At 41.6% G+C, this 19,142-nt stretch overlaps 1 protein-coding gene across 2 annotated transcripts in view; it reads left to right on the top strand.

The window, feature by feature from the left end:
• Positions 1-19,142, top strand: part of STXBP6 (syntaxin binding protein 6) — a 265,606-nt gene that overhangs the window by 37,601 nt on the left and 208,863 nt on the right. The gene's annotated exons all lie outside the window — the stretch shown is intronic.

Genomic DNA, 19,142 nt, shown 5'->3' with positions numbered 1-19,142 from the left:
CATTTGGAGGTGGGATGGATTATACTGATGGGTTCTGTGAGGACATGGAGACTATTTTAGACTCTCTCAGTGTGCTTTTGAAACTCTGAAGACCTATTCTCTGTTCCCCAAAGCTCAGTGAGCCACAGTTGGGAGCAGTTGGGTTTTGTACCCTTTGGGTCTTTTCGAGTTAAAACACATCTAAAGTTAGACTGCTGTGGAGGGTGGGGATAGCCTATTAGAACAGCATTTGTCTCTGAAGAGTGCCACTCTTTCAGAAAAGATAAATGATGGCCTCAAGTGATTTGTAACTCATATAGTGGCAGTCACAGTTGCTTAAATTTAATGCTATATTATGTACAAATGTGTAGTATTTTGATTTGGTTCTAGAAGCAAGTTTTTTGTGTGTGTGATGTAGTTTTGCATGAAAAGGCTGCATGCTGGTGCTTTACAGAAACCGATGGGACTGGAAAAGCTGCTCTGTGTAGTTGAGGATCAATGCCAAGTTGGAGTGAGTTCTCAAACAGTATGTGACACTGTGGTCATGCCACGTTCCTTAGTGAGTGGGATTGGGCTTGTTGGCTAAAGAAGGAGAAGCTTTTCTATGCATGTGATTAGGCTCCGTGATATGTGAACATAACATTTGGGGGCTTAGGTTTGGGGGAAAAGTGTGGTTTAATTGTTTATTGCATAGTTTGGTATAATTTGTGCAACTTTTCTCTCTCTTGCCTTGAGAATAAAATGGAAAATGGAAAAGCATAAAACTCAGGTGATCTGCAAATGAAATTAAGAGGAAAAACGTCTCTAGGAAATAAGATAGGAAGACATGTTTAAGTTTTACAACATCAAATATTAAAAACCAGTGATCAAGAATCTTCTGCTTACCAAACTATTTTAAAATTTCACTTAAATTTTTTAAAAAATGGATGTGTAGCTTATTTACAATGTCATGTTCATTTCTGGTGTACAGCAAAGTGATTCTGTTAAATATATATTCTTTTTCATATTCTTTTCCATTATGGTTTATCACACTGTTGAATATAGTTCCCTTTGCTATTAGTAGGACCTTGTTGTTTATTTGATATAGAATCATTTGTATCTGCTAATCTCAAACTCCTAATTTAGAGATTTCAATTTTTCATTGCTGCTTTCCTTAACTCAGTGTCTCATAAAGTTTTATAATCATTTGAAGTTGTTCTGAAGTCAAAACAAAACAAATTTGCTGGAAACGATCTTAGCTGTCACTCAGTCTGTCCTTTGTATTTTGCTGATGAGTCTATCCAGTAACTCTCAGTGAAGGTATATCTGACTTTCAGTATTCCCCATGCCTAGTGTTGGGTTTAATACAGCCAGTGCTGGCTGGTGGGCTGACTATAGAGTAGTACTTATTTAAAAAAAAACAAAAAAAAGTTGACACAAACCTTTTTACCAGAGTGTATTTGAATAGAGTCTTTGTGGAAATTTTTATGGTTGAGGGTATAAGAACAACTCTTCTTTTGGAGATTTGCAAATTTTGCCATTCTTTCATGAATTGTTAGATCCCAGTATCTTTAGTGTGTGAATTCTAAAAACTTAGATGTAAAATGTACAAAAGTGTTTTAGTGTGTAAAATATCATTGTTACACATTTTCCTCAAGCTGATAATTTCTCTTACTGTTACATTGTGAGTGTTAATTACTGTTTGAGAGTCCACAGAAGAATGAATGAGCAAGGCTCATCACTGTCAATAGACATTATTTTCCCCATGCCAAAATTGAAATAAAATGCAAATTTTTAAAGTTCCATCAAGAAATAGTTTGGCAAATGAATAATAACATTCAATGATTTTTTTAAAACAACCTGAAGGAATTTATCTTATCAGGTCATGGCCATGTTTGGAAAGCTGAGAATTTGAACTTGAACTGTGTTTTTTTTTTTTTTTTAATTTTTTAAAAAATGAATTGTGGCTACTTCCCATGGGTAGAGCTGGGTCCAGGATTTGATCACCTTGCTCACATGAGACTCAGGAAATTTTGTTTCTGAAGCTATTAGAAGGAATTTCCCATCTTCCTCTCTGGTTTCATGCCCCAGTTCCTGGTGTTAGCCACACGGACAGGTCTCTGGAAGGGGAAGGGAGTGAGGCACACGTGGTCCTTGTTGGTGAAAGGCTGCCTAAACCTCCGCCCCGGAGATTCTGCCCATTCTCAGTTTATGTGGGGACTTTTAAGATGGCATGGTAAAAGCTTGGGTTTCTAGAAGCCCTGCTTTATGACCTAACAAATGGGTTGTCTGTGAGATCTTTTTCTGAGATGTTCTGACTAGGACAAAAGAATCCAGCTATGCTGGAACATTGCAGCCATCATTTCTTTGGTGATTAAAACCCTCAGATTTTGGAGGAAAGAATCCAAATATCTTCTTTATTTCATCCACTCCTGCCACAAAAGTTTATTCAGTACTTCTGGTGTTCTAGGCACTGTTTTGGGTGCTAGACACCATGGACATAATTCCCTGTCCTTACAGAGCTTCTTATGGGGAGAAAGGCATACAAGTAAGTTAAATATGTTCATGATATGAGCCCTGGAGAAAATTAAAACAGGGATGGAGGTAGGAATAGAGCTGAGGGAACCATATGGTGTCTTGCATTACTTCCGGTGACTGATTAGCCCCACAGGCATGAAACAGACCAGTCCTTTATGTGTTGTGACCGATTGCGCTATCATGTCACCACCAGCATTGACACTGTCACAGTTGGAAGGCATTTGTCTCACACCTATTAGCAAGATTGTGTACAGAGTGAGTCATACAGATGAGTCCTCCAGACTGGCAGCCCTCACGTGGACACATGGAGAGGACTTAGGGATGACAAATTTTAAAAATGATGGTGTTCTCTCAGCAACTGTTTACTGAATGATGGCATCTAGACAAGGCATTGTGGAGAATAACACGATAAATCACATGTACACCTTGCTAGCAGAGTGTAGAGTCTAGTATATTTGTATAGAGTAGATTATTTGCATATCAGTGATGGCACATTTGAGATAGCCTAGGAAAGCCCTGACATATGCTGGTTTCTCCTTTTGCTGAGACATGGTTTTCAGTTAGCTGCTTTTGGAGGGGGTGTGGGATAACTAACCTCGGAGTGGTGGGTTAGCAGTTGCCTGGTGTCCAAATTCCAGGGCAACATGATTTCTATCCCTTGTTGAATGTGTAAAATGCCTTTGAAGTGAAATACGCTTTCTTTGTGAAAGATTGCTCTGAGAAAAAGGTCAGCTTCTAGTGCTGATTCTAAGGCATGATGGTTCTTAGCCAGAAAACGGAATCATTGAGGGTCTCAAGGAAATACTTAGCATTTTACTCCTTTTGAGGGGAATCATATACTGTACTAGTATTCTGCCAGCTCAGAGATGAGCCCCTCATGAGGATATTATTTGGGTGGATTTTGAGAAGGTCCCTAAGGGAAGTGTGGGCATGGGAGGATTTATCTCCCTTGTCTGAGGGTGACTCTTGGAGGAAGCTAAGCAAAGCTTCTTTATGTGCTGCATCACCTGGGTCCTAATATCAGGTTATTCCCGTTCCTTCTAAATAAATGGTCACCCATCTTTGTATGAGGCTCCCTGCCATTTATTATATAGATGGAATCAAAAGTTTACTGCATAGAGTTTCATTTATAGACGTGTGTAGTCATGCATCCATACATATCCTCAGAGGGCAAGGGAAAGCTTGAAAGGGAGGGCACAGTCATTAAATACAAGGGCAGAGGCTGTTGGCTACTCACCAAAATCTACATTTCCCTCTTCTTTTTTAAAAAATGTATTTCTGACCGTGCTGGGTCTTCATTGCTGTCCACAGGCTTTCTCTAGTTGTGGTGAGCAGGGACTATTCCCTAGCTGTGGTGTGTAGGCCTCTCACTGTGGCAGCTTCTGTTGTTGCAAAGCACAGGCTCTAGGTGTGCAAGCTTTAGTAGTTGTGGCCCTTAGGCTCAGTAGTTATGGCACATGGGCTCTGTTGCCCTGTGGCATGTGGTATCTTCCCCAACCAGGGATCAAATCTGTGTCGCCTGCTTTGGCAGGTGGATTCTTAACCACTGGACTGCCAGGGAAGCCCCACATTTCCCTTTTCCCAGCCTGCAGCAAGAATGCAGTTTCCAAGCTCCTTTGCATTTAAGCACAGTATGTAACTGAGCTCTAGTCAGTGGAATGACCCTGATAAAAATGGCAGAGCCTGGCAATTTGAGTCCCTGTTTCAGTGTGAAGAACAGGAAGACTTCATTCATCCCCTTCTGCAGACAAAACGTTCTAAGGAGTTTGAGCCATAATATATTTTGAGGTCTATTTCAGCAGTGACTAGCCTTTCCTCATTAGTACTGATTCTTTGGTAAACCAGAGAGTCAGGGACCACAGTTTCAGGACCTTACTCTTACTTTGTCGGAACACTGGATCCAGTTGTTTCCACCTGAAAATAGCAGAATCAGTGCTGTTGAATGAAGGTGGTTATTGTGCTCATAGGTTCAGGCTATGTGTTCATTATTGCACTCACCATTCATTGCTTAGAGATGGCTGTAGAGGGTGGAGTCCAGGGAATGCTTGCTGACGCTGATATTTCTTCTTTTTCTCCTCTTGTCCACAAATACATTAGTTGACGAGACCCCCTCAAATGGGACTCTTGAGTTGAAGGTAACAGAAAACTCAAAGAGAAACAAACAGGTGGTTGATGGGGTTGGGGGGGAAGCGTGGGAAGAGGAAAGAAATAGGTGAGGGAGATTGAGGTACGAACTTTTAGTTGCAAAACAAATGAGTCACAGGCATGAGATGTACAGTGTAGGGAATATAGTCAATATCTATGAAATGTATTTGTAAGGTGACATATCGTAACTAGATATCACGGTAATCATTTTGAAATGTATAGAAATATTGAATCACTATGTTGTGTAACAGGAACTAACATGGTATTGTAGGTCCATTAGACTTCAAAAACAAATGAACTCATAGAAAAAGAGATCAGATTTGTGGTTACCAGACCTGGGGAATGGGGGAAGAGGAATTGGATGAAGGCAGTCAAAAGGTACAAGCTTCCAGTTATAAGATAAATAAATACTAGGGATGTAATGTACAACATGATAAATACAGTTAACACTGCTGTATGTTATGCATGGAAGTTAACAGTAAATCCTGAGTTCTTATCACAAGAAAAAAGTGTTTATTTAATTTTGTATCTATATGAGATGATGATGTTTAGCTGCTAAGTCTTGACCAGCTCTTTTGCAACCCCATGAACTGTAGCCCGCCAGGCAACTCTGTCTATGGAATTTTCCAGGCAAGAATACTGGAATGGGTTGCCATTTCCTTCTCCAGATGAGATGATGAGTGTTCACTAAACTTACTGTGATAATCATTTTATGATGTATATAAGTCAAATCATCATGCTGCACACATTAAACTTTTACCATGCTATATGTCAATCATATCTCATCAAAACTGGAAGAAAAAAAATCCATGGATTTCCTATAGGAAAAAAAAAGTGTTTCAGCATTTAGCAATTTTAATAAGAGCTAAGCAATGCATTTGACTTCAAGTGCTGTTTCTCTGTGATTCTTAATCCAATCAGACCCTCATCCACAGATTGCCACACCTCAGCTATCTTTGTATTCTTCCCCTAGTTCTTTACCCTAGATCCTAACACAGTGCTTTATATATTATATGCACCTAAATAAATGTTTGATGGATTAATTACTTAAATCTCTTATGTTGGAAGAGCTTCGTGAGCTAGTTTCGTGCTTGGTGAATAGTTCCTTCCATGATGAATCTGCATTCCTGCTGCAGTTATGTTGGTGTCAATTCACATGATGTTTCATTTTGTTGTTTAACTTCATGATGCGGCTTTTAGCTAATGACAAGAGTCACCCAGCTTGAGGTTTGAGAAGGGAAAGTGGTGATGTGCTAAATGGTTGCTATATGAGTGTAGGAGAATGTGTCTTGACCTGGTTCCAAAAGTACTTGTAGGGCTCATGTCTGTTAAATGATACTGAACCACGTTCCTATGCTTTTCTTGGCAAAAGAGTCCTCTCATGTACTCTACCACTCAATTTAATAAAAGAACAAAAAGTTAGTTTTTATCTGCCTGGTGTCTAGGTTTGTATCTTAGGTGTTGCTTGACTCAGTGAAGGTTCTAGAGAATTCTCTGAAAAGAGATGTCTACATATTCATAATGAGGCTTGCTCCCTCTAATGCAATTATAGCTGAAATCCTTCCCTCAGGGATTTATATTCCTTCTTAAGAGCACATTTTAATAGTGATACTACAACAGGAGGATGACTGAACAGGATTGAGGACACTAATGGCCAGGAAGGAAATTAGGGGTTTCATCAGCATGTATATGTGCCTTTGAGCAACAGTGAGTTTACGTTCCATGTCTTTCTTCTCTGGCCTTTTCTTCGTCTCCAGCTGAGAGGTGACTTCGAAAGAAGCTGGCCAGAGCCTTTCTCTGATCTTGCCCTTCTCACTTCTTTTGTCAGTTTATGATCCTTTTGCCAAAAGTCAGTGAAGCAAAAGGTCGTCTTTACATGTTTGACCTTTACATGTAAGAATCTGTGATGTGAACATTTCAGAGCTGGCTGACTTGTTGCTTAACTTCGACTGGCTTAGTGAAGACAGGGGAACCATTGTTTCTTTATCAGGACTTACAAAGTCATAAGAACTCAATTGTATAGGCTTCCCTGTCGTAAATTACTTAAAAATTATAAGCACGTATGTTGTAAATATGGAGCTGATTATCTTTTCTCAAAATAGTCTGTGATAATTAATAGTGAAGAAGTTAAAATTTTCCTGCATTTCAATGTACTGTCCTAAATGACATTATAGTGGCCTGAAAATATTGGGCCAGATTCATCTACTTAAAGGAATTAGTTTTGGAGAATTTTTTTACCAAGCATCTGTATGTCGAGTTACAGGAAAAGCAACTAGTTTGTAATGTGGATAAATTAGTGTAACCTGAGAAACTAACTCAGTGACTCTACATTTTAGACCAGAGACCTAACAGAGACCAAACAGAGATGTTTGAACAGAGATTAATGATTAATAAGTTCAAGAATATTTATTGCTTTATTGTAGAAGATAATGCTACCCTCTGCCTTCAATATAGTTACTGTGATAAAAAAATAAAAAATCATCACCCTAAGGGCCCACTTAACTCCTGTCAACTGATATGACCTGTCCCATATTTGACAAAAAATTACAAGACATGCCAACGGGTAAGAAAAAGTACTGTAGAGGCAATGCAATAAGCAAAAACTAGATTCTCGAACAACATGGACGTTAGAACTATCAGACAAGGAAATTAAATGAATTATAGTATGTCAAAGCTCTAATTCAAAAATTAGACAACATGCAAGAACAGATGGGTAATGTAAGCAGGCAGATTTAATTTCAGAAATAATAAAGAGGAAATGCTAGAAATCAGAAACATAGTAACAAAAATGCAAAGTAATTTTGACAGACCGGTAAGTAGACTTGATATTGACAAAGAAAGAATCAGTGAACTTGAAGATAGATCAACAGAAACTTTCCAAACTGAAACGCAAAGAGAAAAAGTCATTTTTAAAAAAGAACAGAACATAGAAAGTCTGTGGAATGATATGAAAAATTATAGCATATGTACCATTGAAATGCCAGAAGAAGAAAAAGGAGCAGAAGAAATATCTGAAGTGATAAGGGCTGAAAACTTTCCCAAACTAATAACAGACATGAAGCCACACATCCAGGAGGGTTGAGATAAATATCTGAGGGTTCTCCCCACCGCCTGTGCCAAATATACACTTTTCCTTTTTTCACACAAATTCTCCAGTTCTCTGACACCAACTAGGTGTCCAGCAATTCAATTCTGCTGCCAGTTCTTGAAGTTAGTGTAGAACCGATAAGGGAAGGGCTCAATGCCACAAGTCTGTCCCCATTCAGATGCCAACCAAATGGAGAGCTCAGGCTACCCATATTTCTGCCCAGTTAACAATAAATTCTTGGGCGCCACAACCCCAAGTCCCTGAGGTTGGATAATTTGCTAAAACAACTCCCAGAACTCAGGAAAAGTGCTTTTCTTACAATTATCAGCTTATATTTGTATATTATAAAGGATACAGCTCAGGAATAGACATAACCAAATGGGGGGAGGGGATAGAGCTTCTGTGTCCTCTGTGGGGGTGCTCCCCTCCTAGCACCTTTGTATGTCCACCAACCTGAAAGTTTTCTGAACTTCATTGTCTAGAGGTCTTTATGGAGATTTTACTATGTAGGCATGATGGGCTCAATCATTGGCCATTGTTGATTCAGTCTCGACCCTTCTGTCCTCCCTGGAGGTCAACAAAGAGGGTGCTACTGAAAATTCCAACCCTCTAATCATGCTCAGGTCTTTGTGGCAAGCAGACCCTATCCTGAAGCTCTATCCCTGAGTCCACAAGAGTCACTTTATTAGCATTAACTCAGGGATGGTTGGAAAGAACTTTTTATGAATAACAAGGCACTCCTGTTACTCTGGCAATTTCAAGAGTTTTAGGGGTTCTGTGGCAGGAACCAGGAATGAAGACCAAATATGTACTTCCCATTATATCATAATACCGCTCCCCCCTAAACTATAGTAAGGCATGTCTTATTCCAACTTCAGAAAACCAGAGCTGGAGAAAATTCTGAAGGAAGCCAGAGGGGGAGAAAGAACACCTTGCTGTGGAGGAAGAAGGATAGGAATTACAGTGGCTTCTTGCTCATCAGAAACTGTAAGCAAGAAGAGGGACATCTTCAGACTGTTGAAAGAAAAGAACTTTTTCATTCACACCAGCCACCTTCATTGAGTTCCTGTGCTGCCATCTGGAATATTAACAGGAAATAGTAAACCATGAATGGTGCCCTCAAACAGCTCACAGGGGCCTGAAGAAGAAATGTAGATGCTGTGTGAGTTTACATAAATTTACATTCCCTCTCTGGGTCTCAGTCTCTTAACCTGCTCAGTGACAGTATTGGACTAGGTTAGTGGCCTTCTATGCTTCTCTTTCTTTAGAAATAGAACTTTTAGTCAAAGGAACTTATAGTTTCAGTTGGGAGCAGATAACAGTGGAGGTGTTGTATTTGAGCTAGAATAGTGATGGGTGGGAAGTGATGCTGAGGTTTCCCACTCCCCATCGCAAGGAGGCTCCTGTGGGGACTCTGTAGGACCCCTGGGGCTTTGGAGGAGCACTGGTGGAAAACTCCTGACCTAGCAAGAGAGCCCTTTCAGGTGTGAAGCCTCTATAGCTAAGCCACTAGGCTATTTTGATGACAGTGCTTCCTTCACCTTTAGATGTCTCTGTTTGGGCCTAGTTTCTTCCCTACCTAATGTTCTGTGCACATCCACATTTAGTGTCTTTTCTCATTGTACCTAAAGGGCTTCTCTACTTTATGCCCTTCTGCTTACCATTTTTCTTCTCTCATATCTCTTGTTTCTTATCCATTTTTCCCACTTTAATTTGTATGAGTAGACTGGCTTTTTAGGATACAAGGAAATTGATAAGAGGTAGCACCTACTCAGTGAACACAGTGGGCACTGTTCTAAACAGTTCATATAAATGACCTCATTTCGAACTTATGACACTTCATGAGGCAAGTGTTAATATCCTGACCCTTCAACAGATGAGGAGACCAGAGCAGGCACAGAGGGGCATATTATGTGATGAGGTGAAAGAGTAAGAGTTGTCGGAACTGTGACTGGAACATAGATCTGCAGGCTCTAGAGTCCTTCCACCTAACCGGGGCCTAAATGTTTTTCTTGATACTTTCCCTTTTTGTTAATTCTCTGGAAGGCTGTGCTCCCACTCATTCATGTGTTGGTAATTCTAGAGCTATGTCTCTGCTTCCTTTCCTTCCCTTCCCTTTTTTGAAAAGAGAGAAGCTAAGAAACCGCGTGATGCCAAGAGTGAAATAAGCTTTAACTGAAACTCACAAGAGAAGTGATTTGGAGATTGTTGTTCTTAGTGAATTCCTTGGAATGGGACGTAGGGAAGTGAAGCTGGGAGACTCAGGTGGAGCAAGACCATTTAGGCTGACAGTTGCAAGTTGCCCAAGGAATTTGCTTTGAGGGAGGAAGAGGTCAGGGCCGGCCCTAGCCCATTGTCAAAGTCGAGAGAGAGTAGAGTAGCGATGGAGTGGGGACAGCTTTCTGTTTTAAAAAAGCTAACCAGCTTTTAGGGAATGATTTCTCCTTTTGTGCTGCTGTGCAATTTTAACACTATTAAGTGTTCATTTAAGACTATTCTTAATATATTATTATTGTGCTGTACTTAGTCGCTCAGTCCTGTCCGACTCTTTGCAATCCCATGGACTGTAGCCCGCCAGGTTCCTCTGTCCATGGGGATTCTCCAGGCAAGAATACTGGAGTGGGTTGCCATGCCCTCCTCCAGGGGATCTTCCCAACCCAGGGATCGAACCCAGGTCTCTTGCTCTCTGAGCCACCAGGGAAGTCCATAAAATTATTACCTGAAAATAAATAAAGAATGTGTGCCATCTTTAATCTGTGCTGAGTATATTGTTGCTGCCAAGAGATCAAGGAAAAAAGGAAATGATTAACCAAATTCCTAAGGACTAAAACCTTTGAACTGCAAAATATTATGATGTTTACTTAGCAGAAATAAGCCCATTAAATGGCCAAGAGGCATTAAAAAAAGTTAACCTAGAAGCTTTTGGCCAGTGTTCAGTTTATTTCATCATAAATGTAAAGTGTGAAAGATAAGTCTCTAGAAGTAAAATTCACATAGACCTGGTACTTTTACCAATAAAGTTACAGAACTTTAGGAAAAGTTAGCTATTCCTCTATTTGAACTATCTGAGGTGGCGAGAATGAGTTTCAGTCAGGAACCACTGCTCCAGTATATATAATAAATCTATATAGAGAAATCAATAGAAAGATCTTTGCTTCACTGAAGCATTTTTCTTTCCATTTACTGAGTTCTGAAAGTAACATTCAGATTTATGACATACTTGGTTTAAAGAAGTTTCAATCTGGTTTGTGTGAGGTTTTTGAAAGGAAAGCAATAAAGTAAGTTTATGGGGATTTCATACACATTTTACTTCGGTACAGATGTTGGAAACTGGGTAGGTCTTCTAAAAGCAGAAAGTGTGGGTTGATGAACATCCAGGAGAGTCCTCAGGTCATTTTATCCCGGTGGTTTGCCTATGGATAAATCCCAAAGATATGTTTTATTCCCAAGAAGCTTATTTTTCAAGAGCTGCTTGATAATTTGGCTACCCCCAAAAGAAAAGTAAATCTTTTTACTTATTTTGGGAGTCTGTGCAAACCAAGGATAATATCTTCTGTAAACTTTCTACAGTGTTGGCAATTGGGTCTAGCAGTCCAGGGCAAATTCCTACCTTCTTTAAGAAGCATTCCCAAATCTCCCTCGTAGGAATTAATCTACATCTTCTTATTTATAGATTTGTCCATTCATTCAAAAAACTATTGAAAACCTGCTGTGTGGGATTAAAACTGTGAGCAAGATAAGTACACTACCTGTCTTATCAGAATTCAAGTTTTTTGTGGGACTGCAGAGTAAATACAGAGTCACTGCCTTAATGGGTGAAGTTAGGCTGCATGCAAATCTGGGAAGGCTTCCTGGAGAAGGTGTCATCTAAGCTAAGTAGGAGCTAACTGAATGAAGAGAGAGGATCAGGGGCACCACATACAACCCTGGGGGCAGCTTTGTGAAGAGAGTGAAGGAGGTGAGTGTTTCTGAAATGGAAAGGAGTTCAGGGTGGCTAGAGCGTGGACCATGAGGAGGAGGAAGGAGTGGCAAGGCGTGCATCTGGAGAGAGCAACAGTGGCTCTAGAACACTGAGAGTTGTGGGTTTTGCTCTCCTGATGGCAGTGGTGAGCCATCAAGGTGATGGCAGATGCTCTGTAAAAATCACAGTGGCTGCTGTCGAGGGAATTCATTGGGAGGCATGATTATTACTCTTCAAGGTCCAAGACGTAAGCAACTCCGTCCCAGGATCCCATGTTTTGGGTTTATTTCCTGGGAATTAGTCCCTGTGCCACGTACTGCGTCAGCCCACATCCAGTCAAAAAACAGATGCTAGGCTGGTACTTCAAATAGAGGCGATCAGATGTGGGGAACTGGAGACACAAGGTATTAGAGGGCTGAAAGACTAGTGGAAGCAGACGTAACATAGGGATTGTAACTCCAGGAAGCAGCTGCCATCCTGGGAGTAGGGGGAGCAAAGGGGAGTGGGTGTGGTTCAGTTCAGTTCAGCCGCTCAGTCGTGTCCAGCTCTTTGCGACATCATGGACTGCAGCACACCAGGCTTCCCTGTCCTTCACCAACTCCCAGAGCTTGCTCAAACTCACGTCCATCGAGTTGGTGATGCCATCCAACCATCTCATCCTCTGTTGTCCCCTTCTCCTCCTGCCTTTAATCTTTCCCAGCATCAGGGTCTTTTCCAATGTGTCAGTTCTTTGCATCAGATGGCCAAAGTATTGGAGTTTCAGCTACAGCATCAGTCCTTCCAATGAATATTCAGAGCTGATTTCCTTTAGGATGGACTGGTTGGATCTCCTTGCAGTCCAACGGACTCTCAAGAGTCTTCTCCAATACCACAGTTCAAAAGCATCCATTCTTCAGTGCTTGGCTTTATAGTCCAACCCTCACATCCATACATGACTACTGGAAAAGCTATAGCTTTGACTAGACGGACCTTTGTCAGCAAAGTAATGTCTCTGCTTTTTAATATGCTGTCTAAGTTGGTCATAGCTTTTCTTCCAAGGAGCAAGTGTCTTTTGACTTCATGGCTGCAGTCACCATCTGCAGTGATTTTGGAACCCCCCAAAATAAAGTCTCTTACTGTTTTCATTGTTTCCCCATCTGTTTGCCATGAAGTGATGGGACCAGATGCCATGATCTTAGTTTTCTGAATGTTGACTTTTAAGCCAACTTTTTCACTCTCTTCTTTCACTTAGATCAAGAGGCTCTTAAGTTCTTCTTTGCTTTCTGCCATAAGGGTGGTGTCATCTTCATATCTGAGGTTATTGATATTTCTCCCAGAAATCTTGATTCCAGCTTGTGCTTCATCCAGCCTTGCATTTTGAATGATGCATATAAGTTAAATAAGCAGGGTGTGGTTAACAACCTAGAAACTCAGAGAGGTGACTGTAGAGCTGACCTGCCCACTGCTGAGGAGCTGCGTAGGTCTCCTGGGAGGGGTTACCTTATAGCCAGCCGGTGCTCCCCCATCCCCCTGGTCCCTGGCTAGTATACAGAGTGGCAAAAGCACAGGGAACTGGAGCAGCTGCTACTGTGAAGTCTGACAGGAGTTGGAAAACAGGAAATTTCCTTCTCCCATCTCTGCCTTCTGATTGGCAGAACTGAACAAGAAAGCAGTTGCAAGGCAGTCTGGAAAATGGGATTTGCAGATTTCGAGCTCTAGCACCATAAAACAGAATACAAAAGGGCGGGCCTGGGCTGAAAGACAGCTGGTAAATAATCTGCCCCAGGCATTGGAGAAAAGTAACTGTAGCTCTGGGGCTTCCCGGTAGCTCAGGCAGTAAAGAATCTGCCTGCAATGTGGGAGACCTGGGTTCGATCCCTGGGTCAGAAGATCCCCTGGAGAAGGGACTCGCTACCCACTTCAGGGTGTTGGACGGGGGCAAACCTGGATACCCATTGATCGGTTCAGTGGTTATTATCAAGACAGGAGATGATGGCAGCCTGATTGAGGGCTAGGAAATGGGTAGATGCAGGTTTAGAAAGTCAAATTGAGCAGGATTTGGCAACTGATGTATTGTGAGGGATGATGGCCTGGATCAGTGGGAGTGAAGGAGGAGGAGGAGGAGCAGGCTTGTGTTTCTAGTTTCTGACTTGGGGGGCTGGTGGTGCTGTTTACTGAAGATAGGAACACAGGACTAGAAACTGTTTATGGGAAGATGATTTATTCAGTTTTGGACTATTGGGTCTGATGTGTTCATGGTTTATCCAGGTGGAAATTCATTGTGTCTGTCTGGGAAGAAGATGTAGATGTGATTGGTTTTCAGCCTACAGGTGATACTTGAAGTTTTAAGAATGAATGAAATTACCAAGGGAAACTATAGAGGGTGGAGAGAAGACAGCAGAGGGCAGAACCCAGAGGAGTGATATAGCATTTTGGGAGAGAGCACGGTAGTGGATAAAAGTTGACTGAAGGCAACTGAAGGTCAGAGAGGTCGCAACAGAAGGTCATGGTCAATAGTTCAGGTGCTCAAGAAGTTGACTGTTGAGTGTTGCTGGTAACTTCTTCTTCTTTTTTTTTTAAGTTTAAGCAAGGTCTGATGCTTTTTTTTTTTTCCATTTATTTTTATTAGTTGGAGGCTAATTACTTTACAATATTGTAGTGGTTTTTGCCATACATTGACATGAATCAGCCATGGATTTACATGTGTTCCCCATCCCAATCCCCCCTCCCACCTCCCACCTCCCTCTCCATCCCATCCCTCTGGGTCTTCCCAGTGCACCAGCCCTGAGCACCTGTCTCCTGCATCTAACCTGGGCTGGCGATCTGTTTCACCCTTGATAGTATACTTGTTTCAATGCTGTTCTCTCTGAACATCCCACCCTCGCCTTCTCCCACAGAGTCCAAAAGTCTGTTCTGTACATCTGTGTCTCTTTTTCTGTTTTGCATATAGGGTTATCGTTACCATCTTTTTGAATTCCATATATATGCGTTAGTATACTGTATTGGTCTTTATCTTTCTGGCTTACTTCACTCTGTATAATGGGCTCCAGTTTCATCCATCTCATTAGAACTGAATCAATTCTTTTTAATGGCTGAGTAATATTCCATGGTGTATATGTACCACAGCTTCCTTATCCATTCGTCTGCTGATGGGCTGCTTCCATGTCCTGGCTATTATAAACAGTGCTGCAATGAACATTGGGGTGCACGTGTCTCTTTCAGATCTGGTTTCCTCGGTGTGTATGCCCAGGAGTGGGATTGCTGGGTCATATAGCAGTTCTATTTCCAGTTTTTTTAAGGAATCTCCACACTGTTCTCCATAATGGCTGTACTAGTTTTGCTGGTAACTTCTTTATCATACTCATCTGGTCTACCTATTTTTCATTGTTCTTTATGGATAATTGTCTTCGAGAATAATGTGGGCCTGGGACACTGCGGCACACTCCTCAGCATCTGACCTTGATGTTTTGTATATGTGTCTATCCATGATACGTGTTTGTTGCATTGGGTTAATTAGGTATCTGCAAACTCTGGATTGGCCACTTGTTTTTGTAGATAATGTTCTCCTGGAACACAGGCTGCCTGTTCATTTATCTGTTGCCTGTGCTTGCTTTCATGCTGTAACAGCAGAGTTGAGGACTTATGACTGAGACCCTATGGCTACTAAACCTAAATTGTTTACTGTGTGGCTCTATATGGTTGCTGACCTCTGGATTATGGTCTTGAAGCTGTTTTATGTAAGCTGGTAAGACCGTATCTTTGACTTTCTTTTTCTTTTTTTTAAGTCTGTTTAATATGTTTAGGGGAGATGTAAAGCATAGAACGCGCCTTCTTAGGATTGGTCACAGTTTTGTCTTTGGTGTGAAGGCAGCAGAGCCAAGGGAAAGAAAAGTTAGCAGAAGGTCACAGCAGTCTCTTTAGCCTGGCTGCGGGGCTGAGTAATACCCTTATAAGGAAATCTGCCAGCCCAGAGAAGATGGGACAAGAGGGAGCGTGGGCCTTAAAGGCATGCATTTAAGATGGGCCTTTTCAGCCCTGTGATATACCAGCCACTGTGCTAGGTGCCTGGGTTAATTTAGGAGCTGAGAATCTGTTTGGAGACACAGACCCACAAGCAGAAACTTACAGTTGCCTAATATGTGTCAGGCATAGTGATAAAGCCACACACGTGGTACAAAACAGAGGCAGCTAACCCAGCCTGGGGAGAGGCAGCAGGAGGAAGAATGGGCATACTGGGACACGGCCACCAGGCCCTTGGGTGCTACATCGCCACGTGGGAGCTGGGCAGGGATGTGGAGGGGAGGAGGGGGGCCGGGGGCTCTACTAGCTCTGGAGTCGGTAGTCCTGTGTGAGTGAGAAAGAGCCCTGAGGTTGTGCAGTCATGAGACAAGGCAATACTCAGAGGCTTACTTGTCTGTCACCAAAGTCTGTCTTCCAGGCATTCTCTTTTATTTTTTTAGCTGACATATTTAATGTGGTTTGAGTTTGTGGGGATCATAACCTTGAATTGGTTGATTTCCCCCCTTACATAAAGTACAGAAGTCATCTTGCATTAATATGTCTTTTGACTGGATTTGTCTTGCCTGTAGGGACAATAAAAGCTCAGTGAGCTGAGCATGTAACGTAGGCGAGGGAAGTTTTTCTGTTTCTTTAGAACTCTGGACTTGCTGTCGTTTTACTGTCCACGACCCTCAATAATGAGAAATTACATATTCAGGTTAACCTGACCATACTCCCCCAAAGGGCTGTGTCAACTCATTTGGCAGGTGTTAGGCCAACGTATGCATAGGGAAAGTGAGGTACACGCTTAGCTTTTAAGTTGCTTGCCAATGTTCGTTGCTTCCAGTAAGTTCTTTTGTGTGCATGTAAGAGTGACTCATACCAGTGACTTTAGGAAAATAGTTTTTCATAACTCTGCTTATGAACTGGAAAACCAGGTGCACCCAGGAAGCTCTGGGTGTTTCCTTTCCTTTTCTCTGTCTCTCTCTCCCTCTTCTTCTCTCTGCATATCTGCACCATCCTTTCCTCAGTCTACAGGTTGGTTTCCTCTATAACCTTGCCTTGTGTGTAATCTGTCTTCTTTCAGCCTCTCTGCATCATGAGACAAAGCTTCAACTCCCACTACTATTGGGTCATTTGCTATTTCTTTTAGAATCTGATTAGCCCAGCTTCTCTTTTTAAGGAAGAACATATTGTAGCTAAATCGACTCTTCCTATGTCAGGGGCCTTTTCCTGTTCCACTCAGCTTGGACTGGGGACTGGGAAGATGTACCCTTGCATCTTATAAAAGTAGGCAGTTGGGTAGCTCCCCTGAGAACCATATAGTGAGAAGCAAGGCCTTCTGAGTTGTGACCTGTCCAATATAGCCTTCTGGGCTTGGCTCATAACTCACTTCCTACATGTAGTTCCAAAGAGACCTTCTAACATAGCCCAGTCTTCACAGGTAAAAGTACACATTCACTTAGCCTTTCCTAACAGGATGCACTCAAAAGTCATCGTCAGCTGCTGTTACATTGAGAAGCAGTCATGGGACCCCATCTGGTGACCTGAATCCCCAACTCTCAGTGATGTCCATTTCAGCTCTGGTTCTCTCTCAATGCAGTCTGGCCATTCTGGAATCCATGGACTAAATGTTACATGTAATTAACTCAACACACCCTGTTGTGTGCTTATTTTTTAAAAAGGGAAAAGAAATTTCTACCCCTTAATCTAGCTGCAACATACATACATTGGTCACCAGCTCAGCCTATACTCTGCCTAGTGGAATAGAGCACACATCCAGTAACAGGCAGCCTCCTGCCGGCATTGGGAGGCCAGAAGCTTGGACACAGTAAGATGTATTGGAGGAGCCCTGACTGGTAAGCCCTTGGCTTGCTGCCTTTCCTCTTCACCTGTGAAATGAGTTCCCTGATCTGTAAACAGCTACTCTAGACTTGTTGTCTTTTAGGCTGTTGATTGACCTGTCTCTTGGGAAACACCGATGCCGTGGATTCTTCTATTTTCTCCCTATGCCTTTCCTTCTGTTTTTCTTTTGTGTCTTTCCTTGTTGAATTCTGGTTGTGGAGGGTGTTTTTTTTTTTTTTTTTTTTTTTTTTTTTTTTTTTTTTTTAATGAGTTCTTAGATAGTTATTGGTGTGACATAGCATAAAACTATCAGCTCAGTGGCTGCATCTCAAACCAGAATCTTTTTGGATTTTTTTTTTCCTTTCAGCTCCTGCTAAGAGTTCAGAGCACTCTAATCTTGTAATAGAGCAGGTACCTATGGGGTTAGGATTCTGTAATCAAGCTTGTTTTATTTCTGAGCATTCTTTCTTGGCTAATTTCCATGTGGTTTCTGAGTTAATTGCATAGGGAGAAGAAGAAAAAAGAAAAATTCCGTTTTCCACACTGTATTGACGTGACTTTTGCATTTACATTTAATCATCTGCACTTCTTCTTTCTCAGTTAGTTCAGTGAGCTGTCTTTATATTTACATATCATTGAGAACTGTATGATAAATGAGAGGTAGAATTAGAATAGAGGAAATCAGTACAAATAACTAAGTACGTATCAAGGAACGGTGCAGCCATCAACCACCACCAGATAACTTCAAACTGATTAAGATATTGGAGTGTTTTTTATTTTTTTTTCCCAGCCTGTGTTATTTAGTCTTAATTTAGCTTGTAAAAGTTTCTGTTCCCAGCCCTGTCCTCTTTTCTCTTCAGAGCTTCCCAGCTTTTGCTGGGTTGGAGCGGAGGGCTTACCAATGACAAGTGGATACAACTATCCAGATCCACAGCGGGATTTCTGTGTTTATAGGAGCATGCACACACACACATACACACACACACAGATACAGAATTAACAAATCAAATTTGTCACAATGTGCAATGTTAGGTATTTCCTACAAGGTGTAAAAAAGATGGTGATTATCCTGAGAATGATGGTTTCACCTCATGTCATTTATTGCTGTCTAGGTATTTTTGAGGTGAACACAAACATCTAAAAAGTCTGCTGCATAGGCTATGAGCGAAAGGCCAGATATAATTGTATTTTCAAAATGCAAGTAGTATATATTTAAGCTCTCTGCGTGAAGCTGGGGATCCTTAGGACAGCAGCAGTTACTGAGAGCTGTTGACCAGTGTGTGTGTGTCGGGGGTGGGTGGTGCAGTGGGGTGGATTAGGAGAAGAGAAAGCTGCAGGGCTAGTGTTGCTGACTCTTCCCAATCTTCAGGAGAAACTAGAAGTCTTTTTCTTCTTTTTGGCCACCCCGTGTAGGATCCTAGTTCCCCAGCCAGGAACTGAACTTGTACTCAGCAGTGAAAGCACAGAGTTCTCACCACTGGACCACAGGGAATTCCCTAGAGATCTGTCTCACATAAAATATGCGTTTTAATTTTTTTTAAATTCACTTTTAATTGAAGGATAATTGTTTTACAGTATTGTGTTGGTTTCTACCAAACATCATCATGTATCAGCCGCCAGTCTACCCAT

The sequence above is a fragment of the Dama dama genome, chromosome 13, assembly GCF_033118175.1.
Source record: "Dama dama isolate Ldn47 chromosome 13, ASM3311817v1, whole genome shotgun sequence".
Taxonomy (NCBI): Eukaryota; Metazoa; Chordata; class Mammalia; order Artiodactyla; family Cervidae; genus Dama; species Dama dama.
Note: the sequence above shows the minus strand (reverse complement) of the source record. Positions and strands in the feature narration are given on the sequence as shown.